The 21,343-nt window shown below is 52.1% G+C and overlaps 1 protein-coding gene across 7 annotated transcripts in view; it reads left to right on the plus strand.

Annotated features, from left to right (window-relative positions):
* The window catches only part of PXN (paxillin), a 46,545-nt gene that overhangs the window by 2,757 nt on the left and 22,445 nt on the right, over positions 1–21,343 (plus strand). Inside the window, exon 1 of one of the 7 annotated variants that reach the window (XM_059676530.1) lies at positions 7,534–7,817. The exons of 5 other annotated variants lie outside the window; for them this stretch is intronic. The gene's annotated coding sequence lies outside the window, so the exon portion shown is untranslated. Of the gene's footprint in view, positions 1–7,533; positions 7,818–21,343 lie in introns of those variants that run through there. One more of the 7 variants, XM_059676531.1, reaches the window with a different exon arrangement.

Consider the following 21,343-nt stretch of genomic DNA (forward strand, 5'->3'; position numbering starts at 1 on the left):
CGCTCGGCCTGTGCTCTGGGGTGGCTGCTGGTGGCTTTTCTCATTACTGTTTAGACGCTGGTTTGGCTGGGAGTTGCCCTGTTCTCTGGCCGGAGTTTCCTGGACAGAGTTCCCCAGCACGGAGGAGCGCTCTGATTACATTTTCTGACCTGACCCCTTGCTTTCCCCCTGTTCCCCTTCCTAGTGCGTGGCGGGGTGGGGGGGTGGGGGATGGGGGGTTCGGGGTGTGAGAGGGGCTGTGACCACTAAGGATCACTCCTGCTTGATGGGAGACAGGCACTGGCTCAGTCCTCGGCCATCCCGGGGGAGGGGTTTTATCTCTGCTCGCAGATGTGGAAACCCGAGCTCTGGAAACGTCCGCTGGGGGAGCTGGGATTGGAGCCTAGACTGACCCAGTTCTGGATCTGGTCATTTTATTTTATTTATTTTTTCAGAGAGGAAGGGAGAGGGAGAGAGAGATAGAAACATCAGTGATGAGAGAGAATCATCGATCGGCTGCCTCCTGTATGCCCCCCCCCCCATTGGGGATTGCGTCTGCAAACCAGGCATGTGCCCTGACCAGGAATCAAACCACGACCTCCTGACTCTCAACCACTGGGCTGGATCTGGTCGTTTTAATCATAATCAGGTAATAGGTGTGATCTGTGACTGACCAGGGGCCTGCTGAGTGTTGCTAGTTACCTTTAAAAGTTGTACCCGGAGGCCACCCCCAGGACATGCCTCTGTGGCAGAGGGCGGGTCCAGCACAGGCCTCCTTAGCTTTGCCTGCCCCTCTCCCAGGGGAGCAGCCAGCTGTTGGCAATGCCCAGTTGCCGCTGGAATCTGGACATGTCTTCGTTCAGCTTCTCAGCAGTCTTGACCCTCTGGAAAACAGTGCCTCATTGTCTGTCCTTGGAGGGGTACTGGGGGTGGGGAGTTGCCTGGGGCATTTGGGGCTGTGGAGCCTCCCTGTTCCCATGGAAAGTCTGGACTTTGGGCTTGGCTGTCTGTGGTGCCTCTGTGTTAGGCCGGGGTCAGGGCGCCCAGCTGCTGGGCCTGTGCAGGGCATCCTGGAGCGACATGCCCTCAGGGGGCCCTGAGTCAGTGCCAGGGCTTCTCTGGGGCTGTGCGCTGGCGAAGGCAGAGCTGGGCTTCAAACCCTGGGTGTCTGATTCTGAGCAGGTGCCCTTTCTGCTGTGCTGAGGGGTCTGCTGCCTGGGCAGCCAGGCTTAGGGTGGAAAGGCTGGGGCTTCTGGCGGCCGTAGCCCCACCACGGTGGGTTGGGGGTCTTCTGTGGGGACATCTCAGTCTTCCTTCCTTCCAGCTTCCGGGTGATCCCATGCACTGGGGAGGCTGGGTGGGCCCTTCGCTGAGGGGCCGATGGGAGGCCGGAGTTACCGCGGATGTGCTGCCCAGCCCTCTGCCTCCGTTTATGCATGAGGTGTGTGACCCTCCAGATGGAGGATGTTGAGAGAACTTCCTCCAGCTTCACTCTCCTCCCAGCCCCTTGCCTTCGTTAACGATCACAAACCTCTGCAGAGCACTTCTGTTTTCAGTGTCTGCAGAACTCTTACCCGTAACACTGACTGAGCGTGTTCTGTGTGCGGGCCCTGTGCTGGGCGCCTTATGGACGTTGCTGTGTTGAATCATGTGGGCCGCACGGGGTGCAGGTTCGTTATTGCTGCTACCCATTTTATAGATGACGAAATAGGCACAGAGCGGGTGAGCCCGCCGCCACGTGCTTTAACTAGTGAGTGCCAGGCTGGGGTTTTAACGCAGCGTGAGCTTGTAACCAGTCTTTACACTTCTGTTCATGATCCTGGATCCCATCCTGAGTGCCTGTTGGTTTGCTTGCTTTCCATTCTCTGTTCCCTCTCCGACATCTGTCCTTTTCCTCTTCTCTGTGGCTTCTCCTCCTCCTCTGTTCTTTCCTGGGGACTGAGGATGGGGTGCTGGGCACCTGTAGCAATATCTCCGCCTCTGTGAGGGCTCCACTTCTCCACCTGTCCCCAATCCCGTCACCCGTTACCTGCAAGACAGCCTGGGGGCTTACCGCGCAGGGCTGTCCTTGAGGCCCCTCGTCTCGCCCTCCTGGTGGCTCGGAGGCCTCTGTGCGCCCTGCCCCGTACACGCTCCTGTCTGTTCATGGCTGCCTTTGGAGCCAGCCCTTGTCGAGGAGGAAGTTGTTGACACCTTTTCAGGTGGAGAACTGAGGGGGTCTTGTGGGAGGAAGAGAGTGAGCGAAAGAATTAGGAAGCTGAGTGTTCCCAGAAATCTGGACAAAGCACCTGATGGAAGGGGCATCCGAGATCATCTCACCGGGGATGGGCCTGAGTTTCCACAGCCTCCAGCCCACAATGCCTACCAGTTGTGGTCTTGTTGGGAGTCTCGCTGGCCTCAGGCCTGCATCTGCGTCCGGATAAGTCTTCCAGCTCCCGAACCGATTGCCTAACCAGTGGGGCTCAGGGCCGGCCTCTCCAGGGAGGCCTTGGACGGGCCAGTGGCAGGCAGAATGTGTGGTTGGCCAGACTCGGCAGAGCCCTGGTGGCCAATTTTTCCCTTAAAGACGGCCTCTTAATGCTTATTTCTTGTGTGATTGTGGTATTGTGGTTTTATGGGAGAACATTGTTATTGTTAGGTGCATACTGAACTATTCGGGAGTAAAATGTCATGTCTGTAACTTAGTTTTAAAGAATATAGTAACAAAAAGTAGGTGTGTGTGTGGGGTATATGGGGGATGCACACATTTTTTTAATACAAAATGGCAAAATGTTAACGATTGAATATAGGTAGAAGGTATATGTGTACTCATTGTAATGTCTTTGAACTTCTCTATATGTTTGGGTATTTCCATGATAAAAAGTTGGAGTAAGCCGTAGTGGGCGCCGAGTCATTTGGCCAGGGGCGCCCCTGAGTGTCTGCCTGTGATTGACTTGAGTGACCCGCGGCCTCCTGTGACTGCACCGATGGCGTAAAGCGTGGGTGGGCAGGGAAGGGAGCCACGCAGGCCTGGCTGGAGACAGGCGCCCACACCACCATGACCTGTGCAAAAAAGTCAGGGCCAGCCCTGGCCAAAGAGCTTCAGGGATTGGAGGCAGACTCCGGGCAGCTTCCGTGGGTGTGGTGAGCAGGGTCGGGAGGGAGGTGCTGGGCTTGGAGGGGTGGCGGGTGGGTTGCAGAAGGAAGCTTCACAAAGGCAGAGAACAGCCTCCGGGCAGCTGGGGCCTGGGGGAGGGGACGAGATGCCATTCAGGCTACGTCAGGAGCCTCTTATCTGTGGCCCTGGGAGCACCACGGGCCTACAGGGCCTACAGGGCCTACGGGCAGCAGGGGCCAGAGTGGCCCCAGGCTCTTGCTATCAGCTGAAATCTGAGGCTCCCTCTCCTGGAATCCCCACTCCTAGGTCCCTCTTGTCTTGTTTTGTGCTGCCGCAAAGCCGGGCGCTGGGTCTCCCATCTGAGAGAAATAGCTGGATTCCAACACCAGGGGCCCCTGGGCAGTGGGGGTCCCGGCGCCTCCAGCAGGCCCTTGTCAGGAGAGGGCCTCAGGCGAAGGCCTCCGAGCCGCACATCTGTCCTCAGCGAGCCAGGACGCAGAGGCTGGCCGTGTAGGGCTCATGGGATCGTCCTGTGTGATCTCGGAGTGGGGTGTCAGGCCTCACTCTGCCTGTTTGAAAAGCATGATGTGGGTTTCATGGGGGAGGGGCGCTGCCGGGAGGAAGCTTTATGTAATTCTTGGCTGGGACTCAGGTAATTGTTTTAATGAAATGGAATGCAGCTTATTCAGAACTCACTTGGCAGAGCAGCCATGTTCTGTTCTGTTTTCTTGTGGGGGGAGCGGGTCACACGTTTCCAGCTGTTGCGAATAGTAGGACCCTGGGCCCTGAGTGAGCTAGAGCCAGTGGGGCAGCCTCCGGGAGCTGCTTGCAGTGTCTTAGGGAGCCACTTAGCTCCGGACCCTCAGGCACGTATCGCCGTCCTCCTCTGGCCCGAGTCTGTGTGTCTTTTTTGTTTTTGTTAAGGAGGATATTTTTTCCATTGATTTTTAGGGAAAGTGGGAGTGGGAGAGACAGAGAGAAACATGGATGTGAGGGAAACACATCGATTGGTTGCCTCCTGCACGAGCCCCGGAGGAGCCTGCCACCAAGGTACGTGCCCTTGACCAGAATCGAACCTGGGACCCTTTGGTCTGCAGGCTGACGCTCTATCCACGGAGCCTAACCGGCTCGGGCTGTGTCTTTTGAATGAGCCACGGAGAATTGGGCCTCTTACAGCAATTAAAAACAACAAACACCTGTTGAAAGCAGGCTGTCAAATGGGCCCAAATCCCGCCTTCCTTGATTGGGAGGCCCCACGGGATGAGGGCCACGGAGGTGTCTACACGCGGCAGACAGACCCTCCAGGAGGCCCTCTGTCTTCATCCACTCTCCGCTCCACCCCCATGTCTTTCTCCACCTCAGCGCCTTTTATAACTCCCAGTGCCCTCCCACCCCGTATCTCCCATCAGTGCAGGTTGTTTTTTTAAAATACATTTTTATTAATTTCAGAGAGGAAGGGAGAGGGCTAGAGAGATAGAAACATCAATGAGAGAGAATCATTGATTAGCTGCCTCCGGCACAACCCACACTGGGGATTGAGCCCGAAATCTGGGCATGTGCCCTGACCGGGAATCGAACCGTGACCTCCTGGTTCATAGATCGACGCTCAATCCCTGACCCACGCCGGCTGGGCCAGTGCAGGTTGATCTTTACCCCTTTTCTTCTGGTGTTTTTACCTTTCTGTTCTTCCTAACTTCTTTTGTTTGCTTCTTTTCTGTGTTTTTTGGTTGTTGTTGTAATCTTCATCCAAGGATATTTTTTCATATGCCCTGACTGGGGCAAGGGGAGTGAACCCACAACCCAGGTATGTGCCCTTGACTGGGAATCAAACCCATGACCCTTTGGTCCAAGGACCAACACTCTAACCACTGGGAAACCAGTCAGGGCTCCTTTTCTCTTTTGTTTTTTTAATTTTTAAAAAGAATATATTTTTGTTGATTTCAGAGAGGAAGGGAGAGGGAGAGAGAGATATGAAACATCAACGATGAGAGAGAATCATTGATTGACTGCCTCCTGCACGCCCCCTACTGGGGATTGAGCCCCAAACCCAGGCATGTGCCCTTGACCGGAATCGAACCCAGGACTCTTCAGTTCCTAGGCCAACACTCTACCCACTGAGCCACACCAGCTAGGGCATCCTTTTCTGTTTTAAACTCGGCCTGGGCCATTCTTTTCTTTTGCTAGGCACACCTCCCACACTTTAGTGGCCATATTTCCCCTTCTCTTCCTTAAGATCCGCTTCTTTTGTGTTTTCCCAAAGCTTTCGCTGGGCTCCCTGTTTCTCTCCCGGATTCCTAGGTCAGTTTATCTACTTGCGTGACCTCTTCTCTCACTGTGTGTTGGCGACTCCTAAATTTATTTTTCCACCCTTGACGTGGATGCCATTGTCCAGATTCTTCCGGCCTGAGACCCAAGTCATTTCCTTCTCACTCTCTCCTCGTGGCCTCATCTATTGTCTGCTCTCTCTGTTGCTGTCCCCGCTCTTCCTTGGCCTGTGTGAAATTATGGGCTCTTCTAGGTTAGGCAACATTTTCACAGGCTTGGTCTTTTTTTTAAATGCCTGGTGACTTTTATTAATAATAATTATTATTATTTTAAATCCTCACCCAAGAATATTTTTCCATTGCTTTTTATTTTTTTAATTTTTTTCCTTTTTAATATATTTTTTATTGATTTCAGAGAGGAAGGGAGAGGGAGGGAGGGAGAGAGAGAGAGAGAGAGAGAGAGAGAGAGAGAGAGAGAAACATCAATAATGAGAGAGAACCATTGATCGGCTGCCTCCTGCATGCCCCCCACTGGGGATCGAGCCTGCAACCTGGGCATGTGCCCTTCATTGGAATCAGCCCAGAACCCTTCAGTCTGCAGGCCAATGCTCTATCCACTGAGCCAAACCAGCTAGGGCTCCATTGATTTTTAAAGAGAGTGGAAGGGAAGGAGGAGGGGGGGCAGAGAGAGAAACATCGATGTCACATCCATTGGTTGCCTCCCACATGTGCCCTGACCCTGACCCCTGCCGGGGATCTAGCCTGCAACCGAGATATGTGCCTTTCACTGGGAATCGAACCCGAGACCCTTCGGTCCCGTGGGCCTACACCCCTAACCACTGAGCAAAATCAGCTAGGGCTGCTGTGTCATTTTTTATATGATTGTGACAACACTCCTTCGGGGCAGATCCGAGTTTTCCCCGTTTACAGATAAGGAAGGAAAACTGAAACCCAGGGGGCTGAGAGGAAGGGGACACACCCACTGTCGCAACAGATGATGTTGCAAGAACTTGATCTTGGGTCTGCAGCTCCCAGCCCATTCTCTCTTCGGTTCTTCATGCTGACACCCGTAGGCAGAGATGGGAAGTCACAGGTTGGCCTGCAGACCCTGTTGCTTGCCTTCATGGATTTTAAAATATTCCAACTTGTCAGGCCGGCGAGGCTCAGTGGTTGAGCATAAACCTATGAACCAGGAAGTCAGGGTTCGATGCCCAGTCAGGGCACATGCAGGCTCGATCCACAGTGGGGGGTGTGCAGGAGGCAGCTGATCAATGATTCTTTCTCATCATTGATGTCTCTCTCTCTCTCCCTCTCCCTCTCCCTTCCCCTCTGAAGTCAATAAAAATATATTTAGCCGAAACCGGTTTGGCTCAGTGGATAGAGCGTCGGCCTGCGGACTGAAAGGTCCCGGGTTCGATTCCGGTCAAGAGCATGTACCTGGGTTGTGCGCACATCCCCAGTAGGAGATGTGCAGGAGGCGGCTGATCGATGTTTCTCTCTCATCGATGTTTCTAACTCTCTATCTCTCTCCCTTTCTCTCTGTAAAAAATCAATAAAATATATTAAAATATATATATATTTAAAGAAAATTCCAAGTTATTCATTAACATTTAAAGCATCAGGAGCTCACACCTACCCAATCCATATGTCGTTTCTGTAGGAAAGTCAGAGTTGGCTCCACCAGTCGCCTGTCTTCGTGGCAGCAGCTGGAGGAACTGTGGGCCCAGCCCTCGCCTGGGCTCTGTGTCGCCTGCAGAGGCTCAGCTCCCCGGAGCACATTCCCACCTGGCCCTGATGGGGGTTCTCGCATGCTCTCTCTCCATCCTGTATTACAGCAAACATACAGTTGTGGGTCTGGGATTTCTTGCGCTGTGTCCTCTGAGTTAGATTGGATTCCGACTGCTCCAGGCGCTTGCCTCTGCCTGGAGTCTGGGTTTTTGTCCAGGTCGCAGACAATAGCCTCCACTCCGTCCAACTCCCCTCACCCTCCACCTCTGGGATCTCAGCTGCAGCCTCCTTCTGCAGAAAACTTGTTCCGGTTAAAACCCGCAACCTCGTGGCCCTCCCACTCTGGTAAAACTTCCCAGATTTATATAAATCAGGCTTCCTGCCTTTTGTCTCTCCCCAGCCCTGTAAGCCCCTTGAAGACAGGGCTCTTACCTGCCTTTCAGGTGTCTCTGACCATCATGTACGGCTCGGTTCTCGCTGCAGTTGCTTAATGAATGTTGGATGGTGGTTGATGATGAAATGGGCATGAACTGTGATGCCTAACCTCCGGCCAACCACTTCCTCCACCGGGAAGTCTGAGCGAGAAACCCTCTGCTTCCAGGCAGTTGGGGAGGCAGCCGGGGGCCCGGACAGACCACAGGCCCCGCTGTTGGCCACTCCTGGGCCTGGATCGATGCTGTCTGTCCCTTTGCCGGCTGTGACCTCGGCGGATCTTACACCTGGGACTCAGGCCCCTGATCTGTAAGCAGGTGCATTTCCTGAAATGCTTCAAAGTGCTTGGTCAAGGGTAGCGGTTATCATGGTTCATCCTTGGAGTAATCTGGAAATTGCTGTGGGGCTGTGGCTTTCTGTCACCTCTCCACTTCACAGACCTGCTGCTTATGTTTGCGGTGGCCGTGGTGGTGGTCATTTAATGCAAATGAACCTGGTTGGCTGTTCAGCTGGGCCCAGGGAAGGAACCTGACCTTGGTTATCTTCCGATGTGATTTGGGACCCTCGTGGCCCTGTGGGGTAGGGTGTTGGGCCTCTAGTTTGCAGGGGATGCGGTGGTACCCCAGGGCCGGGTGTATTCATTGGCCATTTCCCCTGAGCCTCTTTGGTGGCTTTGAGGAGGAAGCGGCTGGGGGAGGAGGTGGTTTGGTGGCTTGGTTTATAGTAGTCGCTCACCTAAGACTAACAGTAGAGCTGCCGCAGAAGCCGCTCCAGGACCTGCGTCCAGGGCAGCCTCGGCTTTTCCTAGAACTCTCAGGCCTCCCGGGGTCCAGGAGGCTGTGCAGGCTGCTCCGCGACATCTGTGAAGCTCACAGGGTGGGCCTGGGCCAGCAAGGCTCCTGGTAGCAGCAGAAAAAGGGAGGGTTGGTTTTCTAGACCATGAACTGTGGTTTTTGTCAGTTGAGCGGGCACAGCCATTAGCTAGAAGCCCACCCAGTGATGGGCTGCTCTGCCACCTCTGTACCCTTCTAGGGGCAGTCAATCTGTTTTTGTTTTTAAAATATATTTTTATTGATTCCAGAGAGGAAGGGAGAGGGAGAGAGAGAGAAACATCAATAACGAGAGAGACTCATTGATCGGCTGCCTCCTGCATGCCCCCACCAGGGACCAAGCCTGCAACTCTGGCACATGCTCTGACTGGGAATTGAGCTGTGACCTCGTGGTTCATAGGTCGGTGCTCAACCACTGAGCCATACTGGCCAGGCAGCAGTCCATCTGTTGGGCTGGCCCCGTTGGGGGTTTGAAGTGGCTTTGAGAGTCCTGGCCAGGCTCTTCCTTGCTCTGTTTCCAGGACCGTTCTTCTTCCTTCGGTGGAAATGGGTGTGTCCCTGCCCTTGCTTTCCTCTGTATCTGTCATTTCCCCATGGACTCAGCCCGGCTGGCCCTCTGGGCGCTTTCTCATCACGGTGGCTCCTTGAGGCGGATGTGAGGGAGTGGCTGCGGCGCCTGGGGACTGCACTGTCCTGGGGACCGCCTGGGCTCACGAGTGGCCGGTCGTGCAGTCGCCTGGCTGCATCTTGGGCCGGGGTAGCTGCTGGGATGGCTGGTGGCCTCGTTACCTCAGGTGGCCTCTTCTGCTGTGTCCTGAGCTTCCCGTGAATTCCTGCCCTTCCCGCTCTTGGGAAGTCGGCACTTGAGGTCTCCTTCGCCTGGTCTGCTGAGGGCCGCCCGGAAGCAAGGGGGGAGGAGTGCTACCTGGAGGCGATGTCATGGCTTCCTGTGGTCACTTCTGGTAATCTGCTCCAAACATCCTGTTTGTGCTCCCAGAGCAGCAGGACACTGACCGGGGACAGCCGTTACCTGCCTGACCGCCACAGCGCTGGGGGCCGGGCTGTCACAGTCCACCTGCCCCCGGGACCCTCGGCTGCCTGGCCACTGGCTGTCGACGGCCTGGCTGGTAGCAGCGCCTTGTGGTGTCGCTGGCTGGGGCTTCACCCAGCTCTGCCCTTTCTCTTCTCCCCGTCCGACTGCCGGGGAGGGTTTCCTCCGAATGTTCTGTCTGGAGTGCTCAGTCACCACTCCCTTCTCTGTGGTTCTGGTCTGATTCGGGCTTTCTTAGACCCCCCTGCCCCCCACTTCCAGAGCTTGGAGGAGCTTTAGGATGTCACCTACTCTGTGGTTCAGGTGTGGGGGCGTCTCCAATCATCACCTTCATCACCTTCATCAGCACTGCTCATTTTTATCTGTTTATATATTAGGTTTCCATTGAAGATTACAATTGCAAAAGGGGTTTTGTGGGTTTTTAAAAATATGAAAATAGCTCTGGCCCACATTTCTCAGTGGTCAGAGAGTTGGCCCATGCACCAAGTGGTTGTGGGTTCGATTCCTGTCAAGGGCACGTACCTGGGTGGCAGGTTCAACCCAAGTTGTGGCATGTGCAGGAGGCAACCAATCAAAGTGTGTCTCTCATATTGATGTTTCTCTTGCTCTCGCTCCTTCTCCTCCTCCCTCCCTCTCTTCCACTCTCAGTAAATATCAATGGCAAAAATATCCTCAGGTGAGGATTAACAACAACAACAAAAATCTGAAAATAAAAAATATAAAAACATTTATAAATCACTTAGGAGTTTCTACTCACCCATTTTACAGATGGACAAACTAAAGCCCTCTGAGGAGAAAGCACTTGCCCAGGACACTTAATAGCAGAGCAGGCCTGTGCTTTTCTTTTCTAGCCCAAGCATGTCAAACTCAAAGGCTAACTTGGGCCAAATAAACAAGGCTTAAGTTTCTGTGGGCCGCAAAAAAACAAAAGCTTCAATTTTCATAGAAACGTAGGTTTATTTCCCTAGAGACATGCTGAATACAAAGGGCTGAAATAAATGAGTTAACATACAATAATAGAACACTTTAATAAAAGTTAATATTTTTTCTTGAACATTAACTTACCCAGACACTGAATTAACTGCACAAATTAATAAGTGTAACACAAATAAACCTATTTTTCTTGTTCTCCAAAAGCGAAATATTTCCTGTTGGCACACCAAACAAGTCAGTCCAAGATGTCGCAATTGGCAGCTAAAATATTTGCTGCTAGTATTAGTGGAGAGAAATGGTGCGCCTGCACATAAGGCGCGTAAGGGAAATGAATGCAACACGATTATAGTAATCAGTCATTAGTGAACGTTGTAGTTTGTTATTAATAACTAGAGGCCCAATGCATGAGATTCATGCATGGGTAGGGTCCCTAGACCTGGCCAGCGGTCAGGACTGATCTGTGGGGCAACTGGCAGGGCAGTCGGGGCCCCTGCTGGCACCTGCCTTGGCCAGCCTATGGGCTGGGGGCAGCTCCTGCGTTGAGCATCTGCCCCCTAGTGGTCAGTGTGCATCATAGCGACTGGTTCCACTGGTTGTTCTGCAGTTCGGTCAATTTGCATATTAGGCTTTTATTATATAGGATTATGTATAACAGGACATTGTAAAAATTAAGTTATGAAATTTTTATTAAGATGTTTCTTCTTTAAAAAATATATTTTATTGATTTTTTTACAGAGAGTAAGGGAGAGGGATAGAGAGTTAGAAGCATCAATGAGAAACATTGATCAGCTGCCTCCTGCACACCTCCTACTGGTGATGTGCCTGCAACCAAGGTACATGCTCTTGACCGGAATCGAACCTGGGACCTTTCAGTCTGCAGGCCAACGCTCTGTCCACTGAGCCACACCGGTTAGGGCTTAAGATGTTTCTCACATATCGCTATATTGGCTGGCCGCAAAATATTCATTGTGGGCCGCATGCGGGCTGTGAGTTTAACGTGCTTGTTCTTGCCCTTTCTGGTGAATATCTGGGGTCCTAGTTTTCCTCATTTCTAGGACTACACACCTTTTTAAAAATATATGTATTTTTATTGATTTCAGAGAGGAAGGGAGGGGGAAATAGAAACATCAGTGATGAGAGAGAATCACTGATTGGCTGCCTCCTGCACAGCCTCCAATGGTGATCAAGCCCACAACCTGGGAGCCTTCAGTCCTGAGGCCAATGCTCTATCCACTGAGCCAAACCGGCTAGGGCCTTCCTAGAAACCTTTACATGTCATTTTGTATCTGGTATTATTTACTTTTGTTAGTCTTTATGTCAATGAAGATACATGCTTGGTTTAAGAAGGAAAGACAAAGGGACAGAAATGAAAGTCCTTCCTTCCACATCAGGGCTAACTATTGTTAATTGTGTACCTTTTCTATTTATAGACATAGAACATGCATATGATATACGTATCCTTAATTTTTATTATTTTTTATTTTTTTTTATATTTTATTGAGTTTTTACAGAGAGGAAGGGAGAGAGATAGAGAGTTAGAAACATCGATGAGAGAGAAACATCGATCAGCTGCCTCCTGCACATCTCCTACTGGGGATGTGCCCGCAACCCAGGTACATGCCCTTGACCGGAATCGAACCTGGGACCTTTCAGTCTGCAGGCTGACTCTCTATCCACTGAGCCAAACCGGTTTCGGCACGTATCCTTAATTTTTATTTATTTTTTTATTTTATTTATTTATTTTTTAAAATATATTTTATTGATTTTTTACAGAGAGGAAGGGAGAGGGATAGAGTTAGAAACATTGATGAGAGAGAAACATCGACCAGCCGCCTCCTGCACACCTCCCACTGGGGATGTGCCCGCAACCGAGGTACGTGCCCTTGACCAGAATCGAACCTGGGACCTTTCAGTCCGCAGGCCGATGCTCTATCCACTGAGCCAAACTGGTTTGGCGACATATCCTTAATTTTTTTAAAAAAATATCTTTACTAGAGGCCCAGTGCATGGATTTGTGCACTGGATGGGTCCCTAGGCCTGGCCTGCGCCCTCTCGCAATCTGGGACCACTCGGGGAATGTTGGATTGCCAGTTTCGGCCCGATCCCCACAGGCCAGGCTGAGGGACCCCACCAGTGCACAAATCTGTGCACCGGGCTGCTAGACTGCATATAAGATCTTTGGTTAATCTTTCCCTCTGTTCCGTGTTTCCATGCCTGTGTGTTGAGCGTCTGCCCACTGGTGGTCAGTGCATGCCATTGCTACTGGTCAAACGGTTGCTTAGGCTTTTATATATATATATATATATATATATATAGATTGATTTCAGAGAGGAAGGGAGTGGGAAAGAGAGATAGAAACATCAATGATGAGAGAGAATCATTGATTGGCTGCCTCCTGCATGCCCCCTACTGGGGATCAAGCCCACAACCCAGGCATGTGCCCTTGACCAGAATTGAACCTGGGACCCTTCAGTCCGAAGGCTGACGCTCTATCCACTGGGCCAAACCAGCTAGGGCCACATCCTTAATTTTTTAACTAAGATGAAATTCACACAACATACAATGAACTGTTTTCCTCTATCTAGTTGCAGGCCATTTTTATCGCCACCAAAGGAGACCCTGTACCCAGAAAGCAGTCTCTTCCCCTTATCCTTCCCCTAACCCCTGGCAGCCACTAGTCAGCTTTCTGTCTGTATGGATTTGTCTGTTTTGTACATTTTATGTAAGTGGAATCATACCATACATGGACTTTCAAGGTTACATGGCTTCTTTCAGTTAGCATTTTCAAGGTTCATGTGTGTTGTAGCATGTCAGTGCCTCATTCCTTTTTATGGCCGCATAATATTCCATTGCAGGGACAGGCCACATCTTGTCTCTCCATTCATCTGTTGATGGACATTTGGGTTGTTTCTACCTTTGGCCTTTGGGACCAGTGTTGCTGTGAACGTTTATGTGCAAACATTTATTTGAGCACCTTTTTCAGTTCTTTTGGGTTTATATCTTCATTGTTTTTAAATTTTATTTTTCTGTATTAAAATAAATGTCTGTTAAAAGGACTAAATATCTTCAACTTTCTTTTAATAGTTAACTTTTTTTTAACTGATAACAATGTTATACATGTTCATTGTAGAAAATTTGAAAACTACAGAGGTGTACAAAAAAGGAACTAATAAAAAAACTCTTAGAGCTAATCATCCATTCATAACTATAATTATTTTAATGTATTTCTGTGAAGTCTTTTCAGTGCACATATAGTTACATAGTTGGAATAATAATTGCTGCATTATATAATTTGCTCTGTGCTAGGCACTGTTTTAGGTGCCTCACTGCATTACCTTTTAAAAATAATTATTTATTTATATGCTTAGGGAGAGATGGGAGAGAGAAGCATCGATTGATTGCCTTCCTTCCGCTCCCCGACTGGGGATCAAACCTGCAACCCAGGGATGTGCCCTGACTGGGAATTGAACCGGCAACTGTTTGGTGCATGGGATGATCCTTAATCAACTGAGCCACTCTGGCTGGCCCTCATTTTTTCCTCACAACAACCCTGTGAAGTAGGTATTTTTTTTTTAAATTGATTTTAGAGATAGAGGAAAGGGGGGTGGGGAGAGAGAGAAACATTAACTGTCATTCCATCTATGAATGCATTCATTGGTCAACCAATGACTGGGAATCAAACCCATAACCTTGATGTATTGGGACAATGCTGTAACCAACTGAGCGACCTGCCCAGGGCCGTCTTGACCTTTTATTATTATGAAATTTCCCTCTTTATCCCTAGTAATATTCCTGTCTGGAAGTCTGCCTTGTCTGATATTAACAGAACCACTCCACCTTCTTCGATATTAGTGATAGCGTGGTCTGTGTTCTCCATCGTTTTACACATAGTAAACCAGTAGGTACCGTCTATCTGTGTCTTTATATTTAAAGTGTTTCTTTTTTTTTTTTTTAATATATTTTATTGGTTTTTTTTTACAGAGAGGAAGGGAGAGAGATGGAGAGTCAGAAACATCGATGAGAGAGAAACATTGATCAGCTGCCTCCTGCACATCCCCCACTGGGGATGTGCCCGCAACCCAGGTACATGCCCTTGACCGGAATCGAACCTGGGACCCTTCAGTCCGCAGGCTGACGCTCTATCCACTGAGCCAAACTGGTTTCGGCTAAAGTGTTTCTTATAGACAGCATATATTTAGTCATTATCAGTATGATTGAGTGTGTCTAACATCTTAAAATTTGTTTTTTAATTATACCACCTGTCTTTATTCTTTTTTATTTTTCTGCCTTCTTTTGGATTCATTAAAAAAATTTTTAGGATTCCATTTTATCTCTACCACTTCTTTATTTAGCTATCCTTCATTGGTTTACCTTTTTTAGTGGTTGCTGTATGGGGTTTTAAAATTTTTTTAATTGAATTTATTGTGGTGACATTGGTTAATAAAATTTTATAGATTTCAGTGTACAATTCTATAATATATCTTCTGTATTTTGTATTGTGTTCACCACCCCCAAATCGTTGCTATATGTTTGACGGGTTTAACTTATCATAGTCTGTCTTCAAATTATATCATACTACTTACTTCATGTATAATGTAAGAACCTTACAACAGTATACAGTCAGACCTCGGTTTCTCGAATGTCTCCGTCTCTCTCAAACAGTTCAGTTCTCTACCAGGTTGTTCACAGAAAAATGTCTCGGTTGTCGAAAAAACGTTGGTTCTCGTCCCGACCACCCTCTCATGCCAGTACCTGTGTGAGCAGCCATGCGTCTCAGGCACAAGCAAAGGAGAGAATGAGTCAGTTCGCAGCTAAACCTCACATTGTTAACATCTCAGGAAACTGTGCTATGAATATTTTCGAGGGTTTTTGTTTTATTTTTGCTTTTGTTGTTGCTTATTATTAAATACATACAGTAAGTCACCATGAGTCCTAAGAAGCAAAGTGAAAATAAAGTTGTGAGAGCAACAATAGAGATTTAAAAAATACTTGCAAAGTGTGATAGAGGTGTTCGCGTGTCCGATCTGGCTACTGAGCGTGGCCTGGCCAAACTGACGATCAGCACAATTTAAAGCATGAAGAGCGCTGATGTTGCTAAGGGATGTAAGTGCTCATGGAACAATGGTCAAGGCAATTGAGAAAGGTTAAAACAGGGACTCATTTGGGGGTCTGGAACAGATTAACTCAATTTACATGATTTCTAATGAGAAAAACTGATTCTGTTTTTAAACAAATCACTTCTTGAACAGCCTTCCGGAATGAATTGAGTTCTAGAACTGAAGTTCTCCTATATTTGCACCCTCCGGTCCTTTGTCACTGTGGTCATACATTTTATGTCTACATGGATTGTAAAACCACACTGCGTTTTCAGTCTTTTATATTCACCCGTAAATTTACTCTTTCTGGCAAAACATTATTTTTTCCCCTTCTCGTTGCTTCCAAAATCTTGTCTTCCTCTTTCTTTCCCTGTCATGAAGCTTCCCTCAGCACCTCATCCTCAGAGCTGTGGCTCACCCTGGGCCCAGTCATGATAATCAATGATGCGATCAGCCACTCCCAGAGCTGTGGCTGGTGTTGGTAACACATTCCAGTGACACAATTCCAGCTCCCTCGCCTGCCTCCTCTGCCCCCTGGGAGAGGTGTGACCGGATGAGATGGCAGGACACAGGGCTCGCCATTGGCCTCCTCTTGCTAATGCCTCCTCCTCCAGCACCAAGTGAAAGTGCCACCCTGACTCAGGGCCTGACTCTGCCTGGGACCCCACTCCCTCCCAGCTGCCTCACTCCTGTGAGCCTAGCCCTAGCCTACCTTGCTGACTCGCGCCCGCCCCCCCAGGAAGCCAGACAGGCCACACATTGAGGTTCCACCTTCAGTACCCACAAGGGGCTGCGGATGCTATGGCCACGCCTTGTGGAGTGTTCCTTTGATGTTTTTGAGGTTAGGATTGCTGCAGGCTGGGGAGGCGTGGCAGTAACTGGATCAGAGGGGGATTTCCTGGGCTAGAAGGGTAGGGGGCGCTTGGGCCTGTTGGTGCACCTGTGTTGCTGTCCCCCATGTGCTTTGCTTTGCATGTGAGCACCATGGAGACAGAGGTGGCACGGGCTGAAGTGGTGGCAGGCACGGTAGCACATGGGCTTGGGGGAGGCATTCGCTCAGTAGTTGTCCACGGAGCACCTGTTCTGCTAGGCACTGCCCTGTGCGAGGAGGTGATGATAGATGATAAAGCCACATCCCCGCCCTTGCTGAGCTGTCACAGGCTGGGGGGAAGGAGGCACTCAGGCAGACAGTTCCTACCAGTTTGATACGTGCTCTCAGAGGAAGTGCACAGTACTTTGGGAACTCAAAGGAGAGGGGTCTTGAACCCTGTGCAGGGAATGTGGTCAGGGAGGGCTTCCTGGAGGAAATGGTACCCTAAACTGTTGTGCATCTTAATTGGAACCTTGACATTTAGAAAAAGCCCTAAACTTTCATCTTTTATAAGTGAATAAGGATTTCCTTGCTAAGATTTGGGATTTTCTTACAGAAGAGGCCCCTAGCATAAAATCTACACATTCCCTTTAGGTAGGCGTGGCGGATCTTTTTATCCTTATGTTGCAGAAGAGGAAACTGAGCTGTGATAAGTCTCAAGGGTAAGAAGACAGGAGGGTGGTCTAGGCAGAGGGAACGGCACGTGCACAGGCCGGAGGGAGGAGGCTTTTGTGTGTGCGCTAAGTTCATTGGCCAAGATTGGTTCCCGTGACCTCCCAGTTGGATTTACAGTCAAACCCAGCCTGAGCCCCAAGGCCAAGGCGGCGGCAGCCTTGGCTGCCTCAGTGGAAGGACCTTCTGGGGTGGCTTTGTTGTGGGGCTTCTGTTATCCTCTGGTCAGATGTTGAGCTCTGTCTGTGCAAACTTCCTGTGCCCAGCAGGGCCGGGACCTGGGCCATTTCTGAAGGGCATTTCCACGAGAGTTGGGGGCCCCCAGGGAAGACCCTGGCTTACCCCTTCTGGAGGAGGGCTGTGGGTGATGGGGGACTTTAGCACCTTGCTGGAGGGGGCAGCGGGAGGGAGCCCGTGCTAATCCCTGACGCTGAGACTTCCTGGAGCCAACAGCAGGCAGTTTACAGCTCCCCCAAGGCCGCTGGAAGAACTGCTAGTACTTGTTTTAGAGGAAGAGCAGACTGGAGTGGCAACCTGTTATCATTTCCCCAACTGCTGCTTTCTGGGCCCGCGGAAGATTCATCGGTGATGTGTGGGCCACGGGGTGGGGGCGGGGGGCGGGGAAGCAGGCCCTGGCTCGGGCAGCCCTGTGGCTCTGCCTGCCCCATGCCTGCCCTTGTCACCTGACCCTCCCATGCACTTCTTTCCTGCTCGCCCTTCTGTCCTCCCTGTTCCATTCTCTCACAGGAAACCAATGTGGGAGGCATCCTGCACGCCTCGCTCTCTCTCCACAGCCGCTCTGTGACCCGGTCTTGTTGATTTTACCTGCTTTCATTTGGAGCACAGTGAGCTGGGTCTTCCTCGGGCCAAGCCCCGCCCTCTCCAGCTCTCCAGCAAACTGCCCGAGTGACCTAACACAAGCCTGGTCCTGCCGGCCGGCCGCTCTCCAGGGCTTGCCCTTGTAAGTCCAGACCGCAGCAGGCCCTGTGTCCTTCACTCCCCTTCCACCAAGCTGGGACTTGCCCCCTGAGCTCCATCCCCTCTGCCTCTGCTCCTTCCTGAGGCCTCTGCCCAGTTTATGACGTCTCCCTGGTGAGTGCTTCCTGGGGAGATGGTGTGTCTTTGTCTCCCCCATGCCCAACTCGGTGCCTGTGCCCAGGACTGTTGGGGCCGCCACTGGCAGAGGATGCAGCCCCAGAGAGAGGGTCGGAAGGACGGAGGAGGCAGGTAGGGCAGGTATGCGGCGCTTGCGCTGTTTTTCAAAGTTGGTCTTGGATGCCCGAGTGAGTCGGTGCCCGCCTGCTTGTGCTGTCTGTGCTGGAGAGGCGTGTGCTGCCTGGGTTGATGCCCAGCAGAGCCCATTTCAGAAACTTCGATCCCCTGGGATCCAGGGGAGATGAGGCTGCTTCGCCGTCCCGCGCCCCCCACCCCCGTGACCAGACTTGTCTCCAGTGGACCCACCAGTGGGTTGCGAGGTGCAGGGCAGCCACTGTTCGCTGCTGTCCCGGCAGTGGCCTCACCTTTGCGGATTCCCAGTTTCCTGGACCGTGCACAGCGTGGACCATTCCCCAGCACAGTGCTGTAGGGACATGTGTGCACCGTTTTGTGCGGCCCTCACAGTCCCTGGAGGGCCATCCTGGATGCCAGGGTTAGGCCTGTGGTGCAGGTTCCTTTGTCTCCGCCTCTGGCTCTGGGGCGGGGTGAGGAACCCTTTGCCCCTGGGAGGGAGCCCCGCTGAGCCTGCAGAGGGAGGGGGACTGTTTACCAGATGCCAGCGGGCGCTTGTCCTGCCTGACAGCCAGGGCCTCTGGAGTAAGTCCAGGGTGGCCCAGGTCAGTGCTGCCCCAAAGGGTGGGCCCTCTGGCAGAGTCCGGAGTTAGAGACCTCAGGCGGGCAGGTGCCGCAAGGACTCCCCTGGCCGCTCGCTGGACTCCTTCCTCGGAGCTCGGATTGTCAGAGCCGATAGCACTGGCGGCTGGGAGGTTGGCCTTTGAACCGGACTCGGGGAGGATGAGCAGTGCCCTTCCTCCCATTGGCTTGTGTACGGAGCTCCCCACGCCCCGAACACAGGGGCCTCTGGGTCTTCCGCTTGGCCAGTCTTGGAAGGTTGGGATGGCTTAAAGCAGGGGAGAGAGATCAGTGATCGCCCTGGTTCACTAACAAACGGAGCTGGGGGCAGAGTGGCCGAGGTGGGCTGCCCACCTGGCGCCTTTCAGAGCACTTTCTCTACAGGAGCTCGGGTTTGTGCTGGGTGCTCTTTTACACCTGCTGGGGCGGGGGGGCAGTCGGGGATGGCACCTGGTGAGGTAGGCACTCATGACATGTGTGCTTGGCACATGCCAGGCTGCCTCATGCCCGTTATCTTACTTGTTCCTCCAGATGGCATGAGCAAGGCCTGGGAATCCCACTGTCCCTGTGGTGTCCGGCTGTTGTTACACTGTTCTGTGGGTGAGGGAACTGGGCTCAAAGAGGCGCAGTGTTAGCAAGTTCAACTACCAAGTCCACGCCGCGTTACGTTGCAAACTCATGGGCCTGCGGAGGCCAGGCAGCTGCTGTGAATGGATGAGGTGGGCCAGGAAGGAAAGGGACCTAGATTTCATGCTTCAGCCAGTGGTTGCCCTGCAGGGATGCAGGTCAGTATCGCTGCTTTCCTGGGAAACCCCTGGATTTCTTAAGTCTAACCCAAACATGTCCGTGGGGTTCAGATTGCAGGGCGAGGCTGGTGACGGCTGCCTGGCGACCTCTTTCACGTTCTCCGTTGCCTCCCTCACCCGCCCCTGGTTCTGCTGCCTGTGGAATTCCCTCGGGGAGAACCAGAGTTCATTGCTGAAAGAGGTCTCGGAGGATTTATCTGGGCTAACCCATAGCCATTTACCATTCCTGTTTCACCAAAAAGACAGGGAGGGTGGGTGAAGGCAGAAGGGAGGGTAAAACGGGCACTGGCATCGCTGCTTCCGGTTCTGAGCCCTCTGGGCTCTGCCACCAGGTCCCCGGGGCACCTCTCGAGGCCGCCGGCACCTCCTGCTGTCTGTCACTCCACACTGAGCTGCCCTGGCTCTGAGGGTGGCACGCGGCCCTGCGTCTTCCCTCCGAGGACTGGACGCTGGGGAGAATGCTGGGACAGCTTGGTGCCTGCGTTTTGAAATGTGTCCCCAGCAGCCGTGGTTCGCAGTCAGTGAGATCTGCCTCCTCTTATCCCAGCCCCTCCCTCGCCTAGGTGTGGGGTAAGACAGTGGAGGGCGAGGCACCCCCTTTGCTTGCAGGCCTCCCCTCTCAAGGGGCGGTGCCCCCAGAAGAAGACATTGGAGTTGGGGCACAGCAGGGAGGGGTGGGCAGGAGCCGGTGGCCCCGGCTGACTTCTTTGGTGACCACTTCCTGTCGGGTGTAGAGATAGGCAGGCAGAGAGGCAGCAGCCCCAACGGGCAGTTTTGTTCAGATCAGAGGTTGCCGAGGTAACCGCAGGCTCCCTGATTTCCGTGTAGCTGTTTGGGGACAGAAACACAGGATTTCTGGTCCTGTCTGTTGCCGGGCACAGAGCAGGCACTGAGTGCAGAGGGATGGGGTCCATGCTCCTGACTTTTTTTAATTTTTATTGATTTCAGAGAGGAAGGGAGAGGGAGAGAGAGAAACATGAACAATGAGAGAGCATCATTGATCGGCTGCCTCCTGCACGTCCCCTAATGGGCGAATTGAGCCCACAACCCGGGCATGTGCCCTTGGCCAGAATCGAACCTGGGACCCTTTAGTCCGCAGGCTGACGCTCTATCCACTGAGCCAAACCGGCTCGGGCCATGCCCCTGACTTTTGCTGGCCTGCCACCTGCCCCCGTGGCCCTCCTCGGCCCCTCAGAGTGAGAAGGCATTCCATGCAGGTGCTACAGAATCCAGGGTCCAGGGGAAGTCACCCGGCCCGCCTCTGAGCATTGCTTCTGTTAGAAGGGAGTCCCCACTGTTCAAAATCTACCGTCCTAACCGATTTGGGGGTATTCTGTGTGTGTGCACTGGGGACTCCCTGTGACGTTTTTGGCGTCAGGCCGGGCACTGCTCTTGCCATCTGCCCTGGCTCTGCTGGGGTGAATTCCGAGCTCCAGTGTCTCCTCCAGGAACATCCAAATCAGGACTGAAGTGGACCCCTCCCCCGCCCCTCAGCCTCCTGGTGTAACCACCTGGCCGAGGTGGAGGCAGGCCAGCCGCACCAGGCTGGAGCCTGGGGACCCTCTGCCGCGGGAGCCCCAGGGCACAGGGCACCGGCGAGGTTCTCCCGTGAGGCTGGCCACCTGCTTGGCTCCGTGCCTCAGCTCTGGGGTTGGTGGGCTTCTTGTAGGGAGACTACAGGGCCTTTTGGTTCTGTGCCCACCGTGTCCTCCTCTGCACTGTGATGCCCTCCATGT

The sequence above is a fragment of the Myotis daubentonii genome, chromosome 19 (genome assembly GCF_963259705.1).
Source record: "Myotis daubentonii chromosome 19, mMyoDau2.1, whole genome shotgun sequence".
NCBI lineage: Eukaryota > Metazoa > Chordata > Mammalia > Chiroptera > Vespertilionidae > Myotis > Myotis daubentonii.